Source organism: Lepisma saccharinum, unplaced genomic scaffold (assembly GCF_977018435.1).
Source record: "Lepisma saccharinum unplaced genomic scaffold, izLepSacc3.1 HAP1_SCAFFOLD_182, whole genome shotgun sequence".
NCBI lineage: Eukaryota > Metazoa > Arthropoda > Insecta > Zygentoma > Lepismatidae > Lepisma > Lepisma saccharinum.
In genome coordinates, this window is record NW_028142979.1 from 577999 (window position 1) to 589446 (window position 11448).

At 35.0% G+C, this 11448-nt stretch overlaps 1 long non-coding RNA gene across 1 annotated transcript; it reads right to left on the minus strand.

The window, feature by feature from the left end:
- Positions 1-4399: 4399 nt before the first annotated feature.
- LOC145982460 (uncharacterized) lies at positions 4400-10392 on the minus strand. Its single transcript, XR_014441057.1, has 4 exons — positions 10227-10392; positions 7899-7963; positions 5948-6107; positions 4400-4527 (listed from the first exon to the last, which is right to left on the minus strand). It is a non-coding gene; the product is annotated as an uncharacterized LOC145982460 (long non-coding RNA).
- Positions 10393-11448: the final 1056 nt, after the last annotated feature.

Genomic DNA, 11448 nt, shown 5'->3' on the forward strand with positions numbered 1-11448 from the left:
TGTTGACTGTAACAAATATGAAGTTAAAATAATTACGTCAACACTTGCCAAATAGAAATAATTACTGTATATTTACTGTGCTATTGCGGCTTGACTCACGTAAATAAATAAATAACGTTTACACTTAATTTCGTCATTCACTCCCAGTTACTAATACAAGTAGTCTGAAATGTCCTCACTTCCATCCATCTTGTTCGATATTCCCGTTACCTTAAAACTTTTGATCATCATTTCAAGGGAGATGGAGTTCCATGCCTCACGAACCCATTCACAAACAATCGGCAGGGACGCATGTTTCACCCTCCCGCTTGTTGCGAGTTCATGCTGCCTTGATGTCTATTGATGTCTATTGTAAGCATTACGTACTGCGACCTTGAACGGGTGGTTGATAACTTTGATCCCGCCTCTCCTATGAAAAGCCCAACATCTGGAAGTTCAAGGTCGCGTGGTGAATGCATCAGCTACGAAAGCAAGGAAAAGATCGTTTTTATGATCTACTGATTAATTTTAAATGAAATACGTAAATGTTAGTCCGACGCTAAGAAAGCCATTTCTGGAACCTGAATTGTACTGCGCATTATATACGAGATATATTTTTTTGTTGCTTTTCCCCATCAAAAACGAGGGTGCATATTATACACGCACGCACATTATACACGCGTAAATACGGTAAATGTAACAAATGATAAGTGCAACTTACAGCTAGTGTTGTGTGTGGAATTGATATGTCACTATATTATTTGCATAGTGTATATAGTTGCTGCTTCAGATAATACTATAAAAATCTTGCCTAAAAATCCACATATCACATGCAGATGTTAATGTTAAATTTGTTAATAGTTTTATTCTGACAACATTACTTTTCATTTTTCTCGCAACCGATTTCGCCACCCGTCTGGTGGCTTTGTCAGGCGTGTACAGTGAATGTATGTACATGCCTGACAAAGCCACCAGACGGGTGGTGAAATTGATCGCGAGAAAAATTTCCGTTGAAAAATGAAAAGTAAGCTTATCAGAGCAAATTACCTAATTCCGTGTAAATGTCAAACAGATATCTTTAGATACAATAGCTTTATGGCAATATGCCAATTGAATTTTTACTATATGTGTCAAAACTGGGGTCAAGGGGTTGACTTTTTCTTAGTAAGCAAGATTTATTCATTAGGAGGTCTTAGAAAAGAAAATAGAGAATCAAATATCATATTACTAAGTAATACAAGCCATCCCAAATTGTTAAAATGTTAATGGAAATTATTTGAAAATGTGTAGTTTTATTTGTGAATAATACACAATGGCGTAAATATACTTCTAATAAACTTCATCCCTGATAAGCATAGAGTTTTGACACAATGTTTTGAAAGACAATAAATATTGATTCCAACACCCAGGATAATTCTGATATTAAAATCTCAATTTGAATATATACAGAAGCTTACTTTTCATTTTTCCGTGCAAAATTTTATCTTGATAGATTTCGCCACCCATCTGGTAGCTTCCTTAGGCATGTGGTGCATAGTTTCAGCTGATATGACAGCAGGCTTCATCTAAGGTAGCTTCCAAAGTAAGGACAGGTGGCATGTGACTCGGAAGTTTCACACGGAAGTCAACTCAAATCTCCTTAAAATATTTCACTGCACATGTGTGGCCAGTCTGAGGCAACATGATGCACGCTATTGAGCAAACTGTCCAGTACAGTGGGATCCATGAGTATTACCGTGCAAATTGTCCATGACTATTTTCATTAATTTTTCTCTTACATCCTAAGTGTTTTTAAGCGATGGATTTTTATGTACGGCGATGCAGAAGTTGTCAACAGCTTGTTTTGAGTTATATTTTAATTCTTCAAGCTCTTATTGGGTCAAATAAAATGCACGAACATGGTGATGGACAATTTGCAAGGTAATACTCATGGATCCCACTGTACAAGGTACATGAGAAGCTTGTGTCACTTTGGTTTGAAATGTTGCATTTAATTCTGCGAGTTTATTTCCAAGTGACACTTGAAGAGTACCTTGTTTCTGCACAGTAGAGCTTTAATGATATCCTAACACATAGAAATTCATTATAATAAGAAATATAAGATATTGACAACTTGATGTAATATGATCATTGATTGAAAAAAGACAATATGTAACTCATGCATTATATATAGACTTTACTTTTCCGAATTATACATTCAACCTTAATGGTCCCAAAAACATAGTACAATGTTATAAAATTTTCCTTGATTTTACATTTTTCTGCATTTCAAGTTTTTCCAGCTTGGTCCGCTGGAAAACGTAAAGTCACTGTATATTCAAGGATCTTTATACTGTAGTTACTTAAAATGAAAAAAAAATGTTTGTCATGGTTTTTGGTTTGAATGTACGCGGAGTTCAATTGGCAAGTGAAAAAAAAAAACTTCCTTGTGGGGCCTTAAGCACATACCTTTCAGATCATGAATCCATTAACACTAACCACCCACCTGCAACTCCTACTTCATGTAGTAGGGTTGATTTGGCCTTAAAATTCTTCATATTTGAAATTTCACTCAACGCAATCAACAGAGCATTGTTTTATTTAGCAACACAATGTGACAGCATACCTTGCTGAAAAGTAAGGCATGGATTTTTTTTTTTTTTTTTTTTTGTTTATCTGTCGACATGGTTTCATTTATGCTACTATTGAATAAAACTTAAAGCAAATGGCAAATAACAAATCAGATTGTAAGAAATTGAATTCGGATTTCAGGATGATAAACTCTGTTTTAATATTATTTTCTAGATTGCTAATGGTAATAGGTGGAAAATAATTTTAAATGCTTGTAACATACATTTCATTCCAAACACTGAAAGTTTACAGGCTATCAAGTGCAATAGAACGGATTTCTTTGACATGATGGGAGTCCACTTTCATTACCTTTCTCAATTATTTGCCACATTGTATATCGATATGTAATAATGCTCCATTCTCTGCTGTCAGGTTGTACAGTGCATGGGAGAAAGTTCCACTTAACAAAAAATAATGGTGCAACGAGCCCTAAGGCACATGTTTAGGCATTAATCACATATTCTACTAATGATACTGAATACAATCTTTAAAAAGTTACTTGCTAGCTGAACTTGTAAACAAACCAGTTTACAATGGTAAAGTCAGAAGAAGAATTTGAAGGTCTCTACAAAACATGTAATTTTTCTTGTAACACGTGCAACTTGCTCAGCAAGTAATGCATTTTATTGAAGGAATCTTGTGGTTTTCACATGTTCTGTGCTTGAGGGTTTAACATCATATTCGAACCTGGTCATTCCTTTGTAACAATCCTCAAAAAGAAAAAAAGTTTAAAATTCAATGCCCTTTATTATCTATTGAAAATTATATATATATATTTTAGGTTACATGGTTAGTATCAACCCTGAAGCTCCTGTTTCTTCAGCTCAATGTCCACAATCTTCTCTTCGATTTGCAGTTGTAGCAGTTCCATCCTTTTGGCATGTTCATTCTTTTCGTGATTGCTCTTCCCCTCCGCATTAGCCAGTTTTACTTTTATAAGATCTATGTACATCCTGTTTGCTTCTGCACTCGGTGTCTCAACTGCCCGCAATTTCCTGGAGCTGATGCCAGTACATTTTGGTCGGTTTCCTACAAAAGAAGAAGAATAAATAATTCTGGACAAAAAGAAGGGCTGTATATAAAATTACATGTTGGAATAAAATCTACAGGGTGTCACTGTAGAACATTATTAAGCCTTGACTTGAGAACATCAAGGCCAACAAATTTCTCCTAGATAATCTGTGCAGTGAGTGCAAGTTTTTTGTTGTTTAAAACCCTATATGTAGTAACCAAATGACATACTTTCCTTGTATTTTCATTTTTTGATATAAATCAATAACCACATACATAAATGCCTGCATTATTTCAAGTGTATTCCAGTGATAACTATTTATAAGAAGTAATGAATTAGCGATAACCAACATTATTCAAATTCATGTGTTCCCATTCATATTGTTAATTAATGAATGTAACCAGGTGATACCTGGCAAATGCAGGTTTAGATATGTTAATTCCACTTTTCAAGTACAAAAATGACAAAATGGTAAGTTACAGGTCCTCGTTTGTGTGTTGGTAAGTTCACTGATATATCTATATTGCCCAGTACTGTTAGCAACATGCGGTGGAACCCCGATTTTACATTATACATTAATTCTTCATGGTCTCAATATAGCAAAGTGTAAAGTCAAGGTTTCACATATTTGTCCATTTCAAACAGAAAATGACCCCCCCCCCCAAATGGGGGGAGTCCAAACCTTGCAAGTAATTAATGTAATTGCCAAATAAGAGACACTGCTAACTTATGCACTTGTTTCAAGCTCTGCTTATATGTACTACATACGGATGCTCCAGTTCAGTACCATTATTTGGTTGATAACATGGCTGCTGCACCTCAGGATAGTGTCCTTCCAGCTACAGATGTCCTGGGGTTCAATTTGCCTTAAAGTCCAGTATTGTGATTTGGTTCACTTGTGAACAAACTGAATTTCCATACCACCTCTGAAAATAAATATTTACTTAATTGACATTGAATATAATACTAAGCCCCGCGACAGGTTAACCTTGCAGCAACTTTTCGCATATATAGACCCAAACGTGCGCGCAGGAAATAGTTCCGCTGCAATACTGCGGATTTTCTCACTGTCTGTGATATGAACAGCTCAGCGGTTAAGGTGAGACTGCCATGGGGATGCTGAGTGCTGCTCTAGAGTGGATTGATACATAAAACCTGCTGCAAACTTAACCTGTCGCGGGGTATAGTCATTCATAACTTCATTGATTTAAGAACTTAATTTTTCTCGTTCATTGGTAATAAGAAACTACAGTTTCAGCTGCTTACATCAAAAGGTGATGTAGTTTCATGAATATGGATTTGATTTCAGACATTTCGTGATGCAATATGTATGCACACAAGGAGTCTACAGACAAGCAGAAATTAAATTCCCTGAATTTTCCACATTTTCCAGGACAAATTTTGCAATGTCCCTGCCAATACCGAATTGTTAGAGTGAATTAGTTGTTCTTAATAAATACCATTAATTTTGTAATTTCTCAATCTGACATTTTGATTGAGGTTTGGAGTTTTCCAAGCTCCTGTTATTGGAAAGCTATGATCCAAGAACTATCACTGCAGACTCATTTTTCTATGATTTAACACTTGCATAGCTACGAACGTCACATAAGAGTGAAACAGTTCTGTTTTCAACATGAAAACAAGAGGAAACTCAACATTTGACGTTTTCTCTATTTCATAGTGTTATCATTACATATCTATGAGATCAATAGAAGACCTACACATGGTGTGAATACTGCATGGAAAAGATCTGTTTCCCCACACTAAAGTGGAGGTCTACTGTGAATAACTACATTAATTTCAATTTATGCAGGGTGTTTCTGGGCTGATGATACAAATTTTCAGGCATGGTGGAAAAGGGTACATGTATCAATTTGAGATAAGGAACCCTGGTTCTGAAACGACTTAGTCGAAAGTTATAAGCGAAAATCGGTGTATGAAGATGTAATACTTTTAATAGAAGTTTCACAAGCTGCTACATTCACAATAGTTGTTCAGAGTTCAAAGCGAAGCTGCGGGATGCCACTTTGATCAACTGTTGTGAATGTAGCAGCTTGTAAAACTTGTGCAGGTAATAAAATCTTTACATTTTCATACACCAATTTTCACTTATAACTTTCGACTAAGTCGTTTCCGGATTAGGGTTCCTAATCTCAAATTGATACATGTGCCCTTCTCCATCATCCCTGAAAGTTTGTATTATCAGCCCGGAAAACCCCTGTATAGCACACCAGTGTTCATAAAATCAACATGGATAATGTGTCTGTAACACACAAAATATTGGTACAGCTTAAATGGTATTTAAAAATGATGTAAAAGTGCAAATACATCAGTGTTGGTACCTACCTGAAGAACTCTCTCCAGCACTGCCAGAGTTAGAAGACTGAGGTGAAACCTGTGTGGTTACCATGAGCTCTTTGCTCACAGGCAATTTTAAATTTGTTGGTGTCCAAGAAGATCAATCAGGTTGGCATACATCTACTGAAGTAATGTCATTTATTTCAGTCTGTAACCAAGAGACAAAGATTGATAAACACAATGTACCGTCAGAACTAGAACTAAATTATGCTTACATGCATATTCATATCGGACACCTTTCTAAATTGGTTTGTTACACGGTAGCAGTTGACTGACTGTAGTTCCTCAATTATATCAAATTCCTATTTAATTGAAAGAGTTTGATGGTTTACATAATATAAAATGTGTTTCCGGGCACAAATAAGATATTTTATCACAAAGTATGACCGAAATAAATAAAAATCCTATTTTGGAGTACTTTTGCCAATTTCAGTCACAAAAGCACATTGTATGTACACTTAAATAGAAAAAAAAAGTTATGGTATTGTTACCAAATTTACCACTCCTACCCATTTTAAGCACCAATAAATCTAGCACTCCTATGTTCTTAAGGATTTGCACCACCACTTTTTGTGAATGTTAAATAATATAATGCAATTATTTTTAATGGTTTTTATCTTTCCTGCAATGTTTTGTACTGGTTTACCAGAACATTTTGAAGTTCATGCCAAAATACACCCACACAAACTTACATGGGTAATGTAGAGTGACTAGCCATGTAAGGTTGTATTTTTATTCAGGTGTAAGCTTGAAAAAGTTTAACGATATGTCACAGGAAAAATAAAAATAACTAAAAATATTGCATTTACTTTATTCCTTATATGCCTTCACGGTGTGTTGCAAGGCACAGGCGAACACTATACATTTTACATTACTTTATATATTTCTGCATCCAACACTTAACAATAGATTCACTTTTATTTTGGTTTTGTAAATTTCAGTGCGTGTTTGATTTACTTTATTTTATAAAGTTTTTTAATGTAAAATACCAAATATTTATTGACTTCTGTTATTGTGCCACAGTAGCTAAGGAACCAAGAGTTACTTTACTTCACCTTACACATCTCTGTGTGGGGAAAACAGAAAAAGTTTACAAAAGTCATACAAAATTGTTCACTTTTTTGTGGGTACAGAGGGGCAAGGGTACCATGGGAAGCAATGAAAATCATGCAAAACAAAACCTGTGCTACATTTGTACTTAATACTGTTTTGTAAACAATGTGATCACTACTTGAATTTGTACAGTTTCTACATCTATTCTTGTTTATGAAACTACACATGATAGGTGGTAAATATTGGGGATTACTTGTTAGCACAATGGGTACCCTTGACCCTCTGTAAATCCTAGAGAAAGTGAAATATCTTGCATGTTTCTTTAAGATTTAGTTGTTCGTGAACATTTTCAGTGATTTTAGCTCATGGAAATTTGATATTTGAAGTGGAGTACATCTGTTGCCTTAACATGTTACTTTACTGTGAAGCAGAACAGCCCGAAGGCTTGACACAAGTAATACAGAACCTGAAATGACATTCCACACCAGCAACTGTAATTTTACGTGATTAGGTTAGGATTGCTAGGTTTGGTATAGACAGTTATTTACGACACGTTCTTTCGCTATTTTAGTGTTCATACAAACAGTTTTTACTAACAAAAAGCAGAGAACATACTCCGAAATTGCAGGTTTTTAGGTATGCGGGATATGCTTTAGGATCAAATATCTCTGTTATTTGATTTTTCCTAATGCTGGAATCAATTTTATATTAAGCAAAACATCGAAATCTGTAGATTGAAAAGACATTCAATATAATTCTCAAAGCGGTACAGTGAGTAAACTGTCCCGCACAATGATTGTTGCCGTGTAAACAGATAGGTTAATATCTCTAGAATAGTGATATCGCACAGCTAATACAATTACAAAAGGATACAAAAAGTACTTACTTCACATACAATGTAGCTTTCATCTCTACTATCATTCTCTATGTTTGCATTAATGATTATTTGGCCTAGAATAAAGAAAGAGAGAATGTACATGCTATTTTCACTTCCACAATTAACTTTAATATCCTAGTTTTAGAGTGATACATTATTCAATTGTAATATAAATAGTTTAATTTTTAGACATGCATACCATCACTTATGAGGATGTGAGAAATACAAATGCTCACCCATCATGAAATTTCTATATGATTAGATTTATTTCATCCATGAATCACATTTGCATTTTCATGCTGTGATATTGGACATGTCAGTCAAACATTACAATATACTAATACAGTGAAATATAATAATTTAATATACATTGAAATTATACCTGAGCCTATTACAGTTTTAAGCTTGGAGGTGTGTACTCTTATTAGTTATACTGTCTCCAGTAAGACATGTTAAAGTTACAATATAAGTATACTATTCAGTAATGGATTAAAATATTAAATATTGAGAGATAATGTCTCTCATGTAATATGATATAACAGGTACAACATGTGAGATTGGATCCAGCACTCTTGTATGGATCCATGAACCTCCAATCCATCAACCCATAAGTGATTTGATGGCGTAGTCGTTCAGAAATTCACTCACTGATTAAAAGCAATGGTACAACAGATGATTTCTTAATTTCTTTTTGAATTTGGCTATTGGTTCAATAGTTTCTATGTGATCTGGTAACTTGTTGTATGTGGATTTTGGACCTTTTTCAAATAGTGTTATGTATTGAAACTGCAAGATTGGAGTTATTCCTCGTGTTGTAATGATGCACTTCCTTGTTGCATTTGAGGAACTTTGTCAGATCCATTTTTACATGCCACAATAAGCCCCACGAACCATTGACGTGTGGTTAGGTTAGTTTCAGTTAGGTTACGCAAACATTGTTAAAATTTTGTGTCGTGGTAGTATCAGGATCTAGAAATTGCAAAATAATTGCGAACCATTGGCGTGTGGTTAGGTTAGTTTCGGATAGGCAAACATAGTTAAAATTTGGTGTCGTGGTAGTATCAGGAATATATATATATTTGCTTGTGAAACAAAAAAGTTGGTAAATGTTTACTATCCTTCGGACACCTGTGGGGCTATGCGTCAATGGTTCGTGGGGCTATGCGAGAATGGTGTGTGGGGCTACGAATATTTTTTGGAAACCAATTTTTAACTATTGTAACCTATGCGTGGCCCTACCTAACCTAACCTTACCGGAAATGGTTCGTGGGGCTATGTACGAAATCTGTCCGAAGGATAGTAAACAAGTACCAAAATGTTTGCGAAAATCAACGGTTTCCATTCCGAAAACCGTACCGGTTCTGTTTGTTTTATGATTTCTTCTAGTACAAAATACTAATTATCGTATAATTTTGGAAATCATTGTAACACGAAATTTGAACCTTCCTTAAAGTAATAAGCACTGTTTGGACCCGAAAAAAAGTTGTTTATGTTGAAAAAAAAAATTCAAAATAACCTTACGCACTTCTCATGGACAAGATATTCTCAGCAACAAGTGACAGTAAATATTGTAGAAGCGTGGGAATGAATATGGAAGTAAATCGAAACCTTAGTAGAATGCATTAAGGACCTTATTTGGCCCAAGTTCCTTTTGTTTTATTGCAATTTCATCATGCTATGAATGTAATTTTTACATGGTTAGATTTTGATGTACGTCTGTTAACACATACTGCGAAGTTTTAGCAATTGCGTAAGGTTTTGTTCAATATATGCTTTCCTGGTTTAGTTTAGGCAGATTACGTTTGGTTCCATTAGCATTAAAATAAAGTCCCTAAATGAATTCTACTAAGGTTCAGATTTGCTTCTACATTCATTCCCATGCTTCTACGATATTTACTGTCGCTTGTTGACAGACAATATCTTGTCCATGAGAAGTGCGTAAGGTAATTTTCAAGTTGTTTTTTTTCAACATAAATAACTTTTTTCGAGTACAAACAGTACTCATTACTTTAAGAAAGGTTCAAATTTCGTGACAATGATTTCCAAAATTCTACGATAATTATTCTTTGTGCTGGAGAAATCATGAAACAATCGGAACCGTTACCCTTTATTTTAATGCTAAGGGAACCAAAACTAACCTGCCTAACTTAACCACAAAAGCATATTTTGAACAAAACCATAAGTAATCGCTAAAACTCCGCAGTATGTGTCATAAGACGTACATCGAAATCGAACCATGTAAAAATTGCATTCGTAGCATTATGAAATCGCAATTAAACAAGAGGAACTTGGGCCAGTGATTAATTTCTATGTTAGACGAATGTAAATAGTACCTACCTGAACTGGGTGTGCTGCTGTCACTGTCGAAAATACTTGGCATTCCATCGACTGACAATGCAACGAGTTGATACACTCGCTGTAATGCCGGAGATAACTTTATCTCCTTTCCTTTCCCACCTCCGGTCTTCATCACTTCCGCCCGTTGTTCTGCCATTATCTTTCGCACGTCTTTCTTCATATTTCTTTCTGAGAAGTTTGGCTTCTCGAGGATAATTCCCGCTCCTGCTATTAAACTCATCTGCTATTACTTTCCACTCATCTTCTTTGTCTCTCCACGATACGGCGTCCGTTTTTTTATTTTCCAGTATAGACTTCCTCTCTTGGACCAAACTGACCAATAACTCAGTTTCCTGTGTTGTATAATTTGTGGACCTCCTTTTCTTTTCAGTCATGGTCAATATGAAATAGTAATCTTATAAAGCCTGTACACCAATCGTAAGATTCCTTTTTTCCTCGCAGACGGAGACAAAACACAATCGAAACTGCTACCTACTACGACTTTCTCCGGTTTCTGTTGCCAGATCGTGAGGCAAGCAGGAGAAAGTTCCACCTTACAAGGCCGAGGATAAAAATGCTTGGTGCAACCCACCGCCACCTAAATCTCCCGCCTGTCGTTATCCACCACTTTGTTAACTAGCGGTTTAAGTAGAGATGGTGCAACCGGCCATAAATATAACTGATGATACAAATCTAAGCAATTATAATAGAATAAAGCGAGAAGTTAACTGCACGTTTAGAAGTAAAAAAAGAGATTACTTGAAAAGTAAAATTAACGAAATTAAAACTAACCACAAATACAAAAATATCAGAGATTTATATAAAGGTGTAAATGAATTTAGAAAGGGGTGGCAACCTAAAGTAAACTTCATAAAAAGATAAAGATGGTGATTTTTTGGCCAATCCAAGCGATATTTTAAATAGATGGAAGCACTTCTTTAATGACCTCTTAAATGTTCATGTAGGAGATAAATCAGAAGTAAATGAAGTACACACAGCAGAACCTTTAGTTCCAGAACCTAACTTGACTGAAGTTAAAGATGCTATTAAAAAGGTAAAGAATAACAAAGCACTTGGCATTGATTTAATACCAGCTGAGTTAATTAAATATGGAAATTCGTTAATATGTCAAATTCGTGAATTAATTTGTTTAATATGGAATAAAGAAGAAATCCCTCAACAGTGGAAAGAATCCATAATTGTTCCTGTGTTTAAAAAAGGT